This window comes from Protopterus annectens, chromosome 7.part1, assembly GCF_019279795.1.
Source record: "Protopterus annectens isolate FY-2018-M chromosome 7.part1, PAN1.0, whole genome shotgun sequence".
In the NCBI taxonomy this organism is placed as follows: domain Eukaryota; kingdom Metazoa; phylum Chordata; order Ceratodontiformes; family Protopteridae; genus Protopterus; species Protopterus annectens.
This window is the reverse complement of record NC_056740.1, coordinates 351,457,280-351,469,471: the sequence shown is the minus strand read 5'-3', so window position 1 is coordinate 351,469,471 and position 12,192 is coordinate 351,457,280.

The window sequence follows — 12,192 nt, the reverse complement described above, 5'->3', positions numbered from 1 at the left end:
TGGTTGCTTTTCAAGGCATCTACCAGGAAAAGGCTACAACAAGCCTACAGACCTTTAAATCATTGGGGCAAGACTGTGGATCACCAAACAGGCTGTGACCTACTTCTTATCTTGGGATTGGTGCTACTGTGTTGCTTCTGGTGGGAGAAAAAGCAAAGGAGCATTGTATCCTAGCAGAGTGAAGATGGAGGTGAGATAAACACTTGCAGTAGTCAGACAGTAGCCATTCAGGTGACACCTTCTTTTCATCATTCTTGACAAGCTAATTCTTATTTATCAGTAAGTACTGCTTGATTTGCTTCTAACTTCAGAATATCTGCCTAAATACTTTGTCCGTAATCATCAGACTCTACTTATTAGTTTCCCCTCAAACATTTGACAGTGCCTTGTAGAGCTACATATACCCTGAGATAACATTTTTTCTTGTAAAAGCACCATTGAAATTTCACCAATACCTAGTTGCGCATAAGATAATTAGTTTGCAGTGACAAGCACTACATCAGAGTTGCAAACTGGATACTCCTGACATCACTTTATATTGTCACTCTAACTGTCTAATCAATAAAAAAGGGTCTGTTGCCATGGATATGAACTTTACCACTATCTTAATGGCAATGTAGAAATTGCCTTGTGTTTAATGATAACCAGTTAATTCTCAAACAAACTGATATGGTGTGTGAGAGATGTATTTACAAAATGTCATTGGAGGCACAACTCTTACATAAAAACACTCCTAATGTCAATAAGGTTGCCAGTAGTACACATGCAGCACACATCACACACAATTCAAAGCAGACACATAAACCCACATATCCTGAGGTACTTAAATGTAACCTTCCTAAACCCCAAAGACCTCCTAGACAAAGTACACATAAGAAACACCCTCAGTAAACCCAAATTCACTCTTTCAAAACAACATCTGCATCAACACGTATTGCCACATTTCATGGAGCCTCTACTTCTAAGCCCATAAGGCAAGCCACTACAGACTCAAACATTCTAGTCAATGGAGACTCCATAGTGAGACACACTGATGTCCCCCTCACCAGGAGGAGTCAGGAGAAAGTCACGGTCAGTTGCTTATCATGAGCTAGAATCCACCACTTTACGCATGCACTCAGGTCATTGGACCACAAGTACCAGTATGACTCAGTCATAGTCCATGTGGGTGTAAATGACCTGATATGTACCTCCCTAGACTATATGAAGAGAGACATCATGGAGCTGTTGGAATATGTGTTCCAGGCTGGTATGAGACAAGCAATGAGCAGCATTTGACCTTCTCCAAGGATGATGCCACAGTATGAACAAAAGATGGCTGACTTCAGTAATTGGCTTCATTTCTGGTGTCATTCTAAGGGGGTGAAATATTTGTCAGCATGGAAGGAAATGGTCAACAGACCATGTTGCTTTACCAGGGATGGTCTGCACCTCTTCCCTCTAGGCTTTCAAATATTAGCTAAAACATTGTCTTCCCCCATAGTTTATAGTGCCTGTTTTAGGCAATGCCAAACTGAAAGCACTTTTGACATAAATTAAAAGTAAGAAAACCTAAAGGTGTTAATGGTCAATGCTAGGAGTCTAAACAAAAAACTCCACTTCCTAGAAGCTCTCTTCACCCTAGAGAATAATAACATTTGTGCGGACACTGAGACATGGTTTAAAGCTGAAGAGAGCACACTGACAGTGCAAGGTTATAATGCTTTCCACACATTTAGACCAGCTACTATACAGACAAGGACTAAAGGTTGAGGTGTCTTGATTTACATAAAAAAAAATATACCTCAAGGCTGGTCAAACAGAACAATGCACTTGAGCTTCTCCATGTTCAAATCACCATAGGCAAAATCCAATATCAGTTCCTTGCAACCTATAGGCCCCCAGGAAACCCATACCATGCATTTAAACTTATTAGAAACACTCACCATCCAACCCAATACCTTATTCACGGACAACTTTAATTACCCAACTATTAACTGGGAATCATATGTGATACCAAGCTTACAGACACTGAGATTCCTGGATTTTGTAAACACAAACTCCCTGGACCAGATAGTCAATACACCAACCAGGGGTGCAACAATAATGGATCTAGTTCTCCCTCACTAATATGGGACAGTGCTGTACACCCCCTAGTGTAATGTCTTCTCTGGTAAGGTCAGACCACAAAACGGTCTCTTTTGAAGTCAAAATAAAACCTGGAACCCCAGCTAACCCAGGAATATTCAGGAACTACACATAGACTAACTTCCCACTATTAAGTGATAACCTGGAAATTTCAAGCCACCATAAACCCTGAGAACTCTGCTGCCTACACATAACTGTTCACAGAAACCCTATACAAGTATGTTAATAGCTGCATAGAGCCAGCTGTACCTACCAGAAAGAAGTACAGAACTAATTAAAAAAAACAAGCCACCCTGGTGGAATCACAACATCAATAGACTGTATAACAGAAGGAAGAAAATCATGGTAAAAATAAGGAGAAATGTCTCCAATACTTAGTTTTACACTTGACAACTAGTTTGCAGTCACAAGCACTATCCACATAGTTGCAAACCGGCTACTCCTGACAGTGATTGATATTCTCACTCCAACTGTCTAATCAATAAAAAAGAATCTGTTGCCATGGATATGAACTTTCTTACTGTCTCCATTACCAGCTTGATGGATAAGGGCATCTTGAGGCAATGCAGAAACTGCCTCATGTTTGCTGACAACCAGCCAATTCTCAAACTGATAAGGTATGTGAGAGATGCATTTACACATGCCACTGGAGGCAAAGCTCTCACATAAAAGTACTCCTAATGTCAATAATGTTGTCAGTAGTACATACACTGCATCCATCACACACAATTCAAAGCAGACATACAGACCCACATATACTGAGGCACTTACATGTAGCCTTCCGAAACCACAAAGACCTCTTAGACAAAGTCCACATAACAAATACCATCAGCAGCCCAAAATGCACTCTTTCAAAACAACACCCACATCAACACATAGAGCTACATCTCATGGAGCCTCTACTTCTAAGTCAATAAGGCAAGCCACCACACAATCCAACATTCTAGTCATTGGAGACTCCATCATGAGACACACTGATGTCTCTCTCACCAAGCTGAGTAAGGAGAAAGTTACGGTCAGTTGCATATCAGAGTCTAGGATCCACCACATTACACATGCACTCAGGTCATTTTGCCACAATTACCAATATGACTCAGTCATAGTCCATGTGGGAGTAAATGACCTCAGATGTACATCCCTAGACTATATGAAGAGAGATATCATGGAGCTCTCAGAATATGTGTCTCAGGTTGGTATGAGCCTAGCAAGCAGCAGGATGATGCCACAATATGAACAAAAGATGACTGACTTTAATAATTGGCTTAGTTTCCGGTGTCATTCTAAAGGGGTGCAATATTTGTCAGCATGGACAGAGACGGTCAACAGACCACACTGCTTTGCCAGGGATGGTCTGCACCTCTCCCCTCTAGGCTTTTGAATATTAGCTAAAACATTGTCTACCCCCATAGTACCTTTTTTAGGCAATGCCGAACTGAAAGTACTTCCGACATAGCAAATCAAAATCAAGAAAATCTAAAGGTATCACTGCTCAATGTTAGGAGTCTAAACAAAAGTCTAAAAAAACTCCCTCAAAACTGTCTTTACTTCAGAGAATTCTGACATCTGTGAGGCCACTGAGATATGGTTTAAAGCCACATGGAGCACACCAACAGTGTAAGGTTATAATGTCTTCCACACATTTAGGCCAGCTACTTCACAGGCATGGACTAAAGGTGGAGGTGTCTCTATTTACATCAAAAATAAATATACTTCAAGGCTGGTCAAACAGGACAATGCACTCGAGCTGCTCCATGTTCAAATCACCATTAGTAAATCCAATACCACTTCCTTGCAAGCTATAGGTTCCTCTCTATGATCCAGGAAACCCATATCATGTATTTAAACTTATTAGAAACACTAACCATCCAACCCAATACCATATTCATAGGTAACTTTAATTACCCCCACTATTAACTGGGAATCCTATATGACACCAAACGTATATGCACAAAGATTCCTGGATTTTGTAAATACAAACTCCCTGGACCAGGTAGTCACTACACCAACCAGGGGGGCAGCAATACTGGATCCAGTCCTCACTAATATGGGAGACTGCTTTATACCCCCTACTGTAATGCCTTCCCTGATATGGTCAGACAACAAAATGGTCTCCTTTGAAGTAAAAATAAAACCTGGATCCCCAGATAAATCTGGAATATTCAGGAACTGTTCTAAGGCTAACCTCCTGCTATTAAGTGAGAACCTGGCAAAATGTCATGCCCCCATAAACCCTGAGAACACTGCTGCCTATGAAGAACTGTTCACAGAAACCCTGTACAAGCATGTTAGTAGCTGCATAGTGGCAGCTGTACCCACCAGGAGGAAGTACAGAATTAACTCAAAAAACAAGCCACCCTGGTGGAATCATAAAATCTATTGGCTGTATAATAGGAGGAAGAATATCATGGCAAAAATTAGGAGGTGCAGCACCCAGCAGGATAAAAGCATTCTCACCCAACTAAACAAACAACTCAGAGGACAAATACAGTCTATCAAAGCCAAATTTGAGGTAAGTTTGGCCTCCCAGGCCAAGGACAACCACAATGCATTCTTTAGCTAGTCCACAACCTCAAAGGCAATACACAATTATGTGCAGAGCTCATTGTAAATAGAGCCACCCATACTGAGCCAGAGATATAGCAAACCTCCTGGCTGATACATTCAGCTCTAACTTTATATCCCTCTCTCCCCCTCAAACTTCCCTCAGGAAATATCATCAAATATAACTCCCCCTACTATCACTAGGGACTAGGCCAAGAACACTGCATCAATGGGCCCAGACAATATCTCAGGATGCCTTCTAAATAGCATGAAACATAATCTATCAGGGCCTCTGGAATTAGTATTTAACCATAGCCTCCAAACAGACTTCATGCCTCATGAATGGAGAAAGGCAATCATCATCCCTCTGCAGAAAGGTGGGCCAACTACAGACCCATAAGTCTCACTAGTCTTATATGTAAAGCCATGGAAATAATTATCATGGAGATGATCAACAGAGATATAGTAAACCTCCAGACACTGGACCCAATCCAGTTTGGTTTCAGCAAGGGAAGATCATGCCTACTCAACCTGGTGGACTTCTTTGAGATGGTAACCATAGTAATAGATGAAGGAAAAATGGTTCACACTGCCTACCTTGACCTGGCCAAGGCATTTGACACAATACCCCACTTGGGCATTGTTGACAAACTCAAGAAGTTAGGTACAAACCAGTATGCCACTCAGTGGATAGCCAACTGGCTCACAGATAGGACCCAGGAAGTTAGAATTGGAGAGTTCACCTCTACAAGGAGGCCAGTCACAAGTGGAGTCCCTCAGGGATCAGTCTTTGGACCGCTACTTTTTGGCATTTACTTCTCAAAAGTCAAGGCCAATGTCAGTGGTCTCTGGCTGACTAAATTTGCAGATGATTGCAAATTAGGAGCTGTCATTGAATCCCACACTGACACACATGTTCTCTAGGAGGGGCTGACACAAACAACTGGTGTTAGAGCCATGGACTAAAACTAAATGCCAAGGAATTCATAATAGTATCTTTTGGGAAGTCATCCATCCCTGATAACTGCAATATTGACAACACACTCCTTAGAGTTGACCCAGTAGTCAGGGACATAGGGACACACATAAATAGTAATCTAGCCTTTGACCATCATTTTGCTACAGTGGTGAGGAAATCATTCTATATTGGGCAACTTATAAAGGTATGACATCTAAGTATAAGGATGTCATTGTTCCACTGTATTTGGCATTCATCAGATACATCACTGAGTACAATGCCCTCTTTAGTATGTACCTAACTGGCATATCCAACAACTGGAATGTCTACAGAGGTTCCTCACTAAAATAATACAGGGTGTAAGTAAAATGTCCTATGCAGACCACCTCAAGGCCCTTTCACTGTATTCTGTCTCCTACAGGCTTTTGAAGGGAGATCTATGCCTGGTATAAAGGGCATTGTCAGACCCCACTCTGATGAACCTCCTGCATATCTACAAAAGAAACAGCACCAGAATTACTCATTCTAAAGAGTTAAACCTTGAATGTAATATAAATAGGACCTGCTGAGAGATAGGTATGTATCCCAGAGACTACCCCATCTATGGAACAGGTTACCCATTCATGTGAAGAAGAGTTTCTCCCTAACCCAATTAAAGTGCAACTTGGACAATTGGATGGGAAACTGTAAATTCATCCCTGGTTTAGCACGTATGTTTATAACGGACACAGTTAACCTGTAAATGCTTCATCTCCCAGGTCCATGCTTACACTTATCAAGAGTATCAGAACTTGTTAGAGATATGGGATGCATGGCTAGGCTTAAAAAAACCCTTGTGGTTGTTAGCCTAGTAAACACCTACGAACCTATGACCCTATATCATGGCTTCATAGCTACCTCCAAAATAGAGCTGAAACTGTCAAGTGGCAAAAAGACATCTCATCCTTCCTCCCATCTCAGTTGGTGTACCATAAAGATCAGTCTTGGAACCCATTCTCTTTAACATCTTCATCGATGACCGATATAAAGCCTGTAAAACTGCATCCCTGGTACAATATGCAGATAACACCACAGGTTTTTGTATCCCAAAAAGCATCAACAACCTACAAGAACTTACCCAGGAGTCCTTCTCCTCTACAGAAATCTGGCTGACATCTGCCCAGATATTCGTAAACATAGGTAAATCCAAACTAATCCTATTTACTCCCAAACAGCTTACAATCAAGAAAACCTTCTTCTCAGTTATCTCTTCCAATAAAACGAAAATTGAACTTGTCACTCATGCTAAATAGTAAGGCAGCTGTGAAGATGGGAACCGAAAATTTGACACACACATTCAAACTATAGTGAAAAAATTACACCAAAACCTACATTCTCTCTATAGAGCCAAACCCTTCTCTCAGACACTCTAAGAAAACACATTGCCTCTTCTCTCCTCTTTCCTACTCCAGCATATTCTAATCCATCCGTAAAAATATCAGAGTGACCTTGATAAACAAACTTGAGCGATGTTACTACAAAATAGCATGATTCGTTGACACCAGCCTTCCAAACAGAGCCCACCACTGTGCTGTCCTAAGGGAATTACAGTTGCTGGAATTACTATATGACATACTCACACCTTTTACAAATCCATAACATTGTGTATAAAACTAATGGCTGTCCATCCATTTCCAACCTCATATAATTATACAACCCTTCCAGGGCACTATGTTCATTAGACAAATACCTATTACATATGCTCAAACCAAGCAATTCTTCTGACAAATCACTACTGTCCCACCACCTGGCTAAATCCTGGAACTTCTACTAGCAATATGATAAGAACACTCCCTAAAATCATTTAAAACTCAACTAAAGTCCTACCTACTCAGTTGCCAGCTCTGTACATATGTTTATGGATAATCTCCAAACCTTTACTGTCACCACTCGTTTATATAACTGACCATAATATAGCTACTTTGTCACAATTTCTGCTATAATCTACCCCTCTCCACTACTATCTTATAGGTAGGTACTAGGCTATCGGCTCTAGGGCCTATACAAGCCTAGCCAAAAAGGTACCCTGGCATTTGCCACCCAAGAAAATTATTTTCCTGTGCCCCTGTTGAGCAGAGCCACAGAGGTGATCCCGGGGTGAATTTCCTATTCCCCTTTTACCTAGACCACCTCAATATTCCTCCATAATTTGTAACAATCTTCATACTATAATTACTTCATTGTCTCCTATTTGTTGATAAGGGTTTGGCATAATGGTTATGGTATTGACTCATAAGCAGTAAGTATATGGTTTGATACTGACACTGGGTTATTGGTTAGGCTTAAAATGATGGCACTTCAGGGCAGTTAGCCTAATATTTACCTATGAACTTAATATTTAGTTACAGTTGATTCAGTTTGAAACTAACTGGACTCTTGTGAGCTTGGTAGTAGCTAATATTTTACTGTATTCTTCTTTTAACTGTAATGTTTTAATTAACTGTCAGTCGGACTTTCAAGGTAAACAAAAGCAATAAATAAACAAATGAACATCCAATCAATGAGCATTACATCTATAAACCACCTTTAGTAAACTAATCACCTTGAACTTGACACCCCTTTACAAATTTTTCAAGGAAGAAATAAATTTTATTTATTTATTTAACATTTGTTTACCGGGAAAGTCCGCCTGGACACAGGTCCTTTTTCAGCCGAGGCCTGGGGAGAAATGATCCATGAGTAACAATAAATTTTAATGCACACATTACAATAATCAATAAAGTATAAAGTAAACAAAATGTAGTATACATAAAAAATACAAATTTGTTACATCTTGACAACAAAGCCTAGGCTTTGAACATAGTTAGTACTATTTGTAAAGTATGACTTATGTCAAGATAAGGTTAAGACAGGTCGGTAGGAATAAAGGATTAAACACCGGGGAAGAAGTTGGATATGGTTAGGGTATACTGTGATGTATCAGAGCATTCATGAGGGGTTAGTACAGGAACATAGCCACTTATTTTTTAGATAAGCTTTAAGTGATGGCTTAAAGTGGTTAGTGGATAAGACTGACAGAATGGATTTAGGAAGGGAGTTCCATATATGAGATATATAGCTGGAAAATAAAGATTCTCCTGCAGCATTGTTGGCCTTGGAGATGGTGAGTAAGTTCTTATTGTTAGAGAGAAGTGATCTACTGGAACTGTAAGGAAGGATGAGATTTTGTAGTGCAGGGGTTCTGTTTGGTTGTGTTACAATTTTGTGAGTTAGAGAGCTGGTTGTATATATGAGATATATAGCTGGAAAATAAAGATTCTCCTGAAGTGTTGTTGGCCTTGGAGATGGTGAGTAAGTTATTATTGTTAGAGCAAAGTGATCTGCTGGAACTGTAAGGAAGGATGAGATTTTGTAGTGCAGGGGTTCTGTTTGGTTGTGTTACAATTTTGTGAGTTAGAGAGAGCTGGTTGTATATATGAGATATATAGCTGGAAAATAAAGATTCTCCTGAAGTGTTGTTGGCCTTGGAGATGGTGAGTAAGTTATTATTGTTAGAGTAAAGTGATCTGCTGGAACTGAAAGGAAGGATGAGATTTTGTAGTGCAGGGGTTCTGGTTGGTTGTGTTACAATTTTGTGAGTTAGAGAGAGCTGGTTGTATATATGAGATATATAGCTGGAAAATAAAGATTCTCCTGAAGTGTTGTTGGCCTTGGAGATGGTGAGTAAGTTATTATTGTTAGAGCAAAGTGATCTGCTGGAACTGAAAGGAAGGATGAGATTTTGTAGTGCAGGGGTTCTGGTTGGTTGTGTTACAATATTGTGAGTTAGAGAGAGTTGGTTGTAAAGAATAATGTTGGGAAGCTCAAGCCAGTCTAGTATCTTTAAAGCTGTACAATGATGTGTTCTATATGGGCAGTCAGATGCAAACAATTTTATGATAATGTGCTTCTAGCTTAAATAAGTCAGTTTTTCTTAGATTAGTTATAATTGAAGTGGCATATAGTAGAGTGAGATGGGTTTGTGCTAATGTAATTTTGACCATTGTGGTTAGGAACCTTTTGTGCCTCTATAGACTTCCAAGTTTCTTATGGACTTTTTTATAGTTAGGGAGACATGCAAGTCAAATTTTAGTTTATTGTCTATTTCCACTCCAAGAAGCTTTGAATGGGTTGTCGGGCAGATGACAGTATTGCCTTTGGCTATTATGTTAAATGGTGGGCATGAGCTAGATGTCTTGTTAGGTTGGAAGAGTAATAATTTAGTTTTGTTTGGGTTCAGGATTAGATGGGCATCGGCTAACCATGTTTCAACAGAAATGAAAGATTCCTGTGTTTGAGAATGAAGAGCTGATAGAGAAGTGACAGCACAGATAAGTGTTGAATCATCTGCATACTGTGTTATAGAACCATGTGGAGTATCTGTGTGTAGATTATTAGTAAACAGAGAGAAAATAAGAGGGCCTAAGATAGATCCATGGGGAACACCAATGGATAAAGGAAGGCATGGAGATAGGTCACCCTGCTATAGAACAGATTGTTGACGGCCAGATAAGTAGTTATGAAACCATGCTGTGGCAGACAGTCAGAAGGATAGTTCAGTTAGCACATTTATTAGTTTGGAATGGGAGTCCATATCAAAAGCTTTTGATAGGTTCAGAAAGATGGCAGATACAAAGTTGTTGTTATTCCTGTGATGGTTTATGGTATTAGTGAAGGATAAGAGAACTGTAGTGGTACTATGTGATGGGCAAAACCCAGGCTTAGTGTTTGAGAGAAGGTTATTTGTTAGTAAGAATTTCGTGAACTGAAGATGAATACACCTTTTGAGTAGCTTAGAAAGAGGTGAAATAATAGCAATTGGCTGATAGTTTGTCAGTTCTGTGGCCCTTTATGAAGTGGGATTACATGGGAAATTTTCCACAGTTGAGCGACCTTGTTTTCGAGACAGAATCTATTTATAAGGATTGATACTGGGAAGGCTATAGATTCAGCTGCAATTCTGAGGTATTCACTGGGTAAGTTATCTATGGCAAGTATAGTAGGTTTTAGTTTCTGGAGTAGTTTTTTATAGTGGCTGTAGGAACTGGGGAGAAAGAGAATGAGGCATTGCTGGTTTGGTATCAGGAGTAGTGGTTTGCTGCTTGGAAAGGACAATTATAGATTCAGTGAAATGTTTGTTAAAATGGTTGCTATGCTATCAGAATTGTTGTGGATGTTTGCGGTTGGTGTAGTAGATTTTCCTGGGTGAAGGACTGAGTTTATAGCCGGCCAGAGTTTTTGAGGGTTTTTTTTATATGTGTTTTGAATGTTATGATAGAAATTTATTTTATCCTGTTTTATTTGTTTTTTGACTTATTTCTAAGTTCCTGATACTGTTGTTTAGAAACTACTGTGTTAGTCTTACGTCATAGTTCTCAGGCTTTATCTCTAGTTTTCAGAAGGGCCCTAGTGTCTCTGCTTAGCCAGGGGGCATAGTTTGATTTTGCTCTGATGGTTTTAACAGCAGCATGTGCATTTAATATATCTAAAAGGATTTATTAAAGTGGTTCACTGCATCATCTAGGTCAAGGTATTTAAGCAGAGTTCAATTGTACCTTTGTAGGTCAGCTAGGAAGTTGTCAGGATTCAAGTTATGTTTTTTCTGAGTTGTTTAAACATAGTAGGTCTTGGTGGGAATATGTGTTGTTGTATAAGTCATGTGGTAGATGGTCGCTCAGACCATCAGGGAGCAGCCTGGTCGGAATGAATGAGAGGAGTTATTTAATAATATCCAATCCAAGGTTGATTGTTTTTTACCTGCTTTATTTTTTCAGGTTGGTTCTTGAATAGTTTGTGTAAAACCATGCAAGTTTATGTGATGGACAGGGTGATCTGTATCACATGCAAACCAGTCTAAATTAAAATCACCCAGTATGAATGTCTCCTGACTAAGGGTACTACTGGGGATGGGATGTCCTTAATCTATGGTTTTGGCTAAAATCTCTCCAGTCAAAATATACCTACTACCAACATTTTTTAGCTAGACATGTCCCTGCTTTAGGATGGCAAAAAAATAGATGTACATTTACAAACCACAGTCTCCTGGTTTCTCTGATGAGATTATACCATGAGAATTTCCTAACAGAAAATGATAGTCAGCAGAAAGGACGGGAACTAGCCCCCCAATTTAGCCCACTATGGTAAGGTGGCCAATGCAGCTTGGCTGACCCAAACATTATGTAAATTACATCCAATATGGGTATTTTATGAACTGATACTGAGCCATTATATTGGGATTAAAGTACCTTATGGGGATACAGGAGGATATGGATTCCTGGGAGATATGAGCACTCTCTAAACAATTCAGATCTTCAGGGGCTGTTCTACCAGGTCAGTAGAATTTGGGAATGTAATTCAGTTATTATGGACAAGGAACCTGGCCATCCTGGATAGCTCAGGGTATTATTTTTTTGGTTTGATACCTTTGCTTTAGGGGTTCAGAAGATGTTAACCTTTAATTAAATAACAACCACAAAAAACACTTAAATATAACCAAGAACAAAATAAGAAGCCAGAAACAAATAATGACTTGCACTGCTTTAACAAAA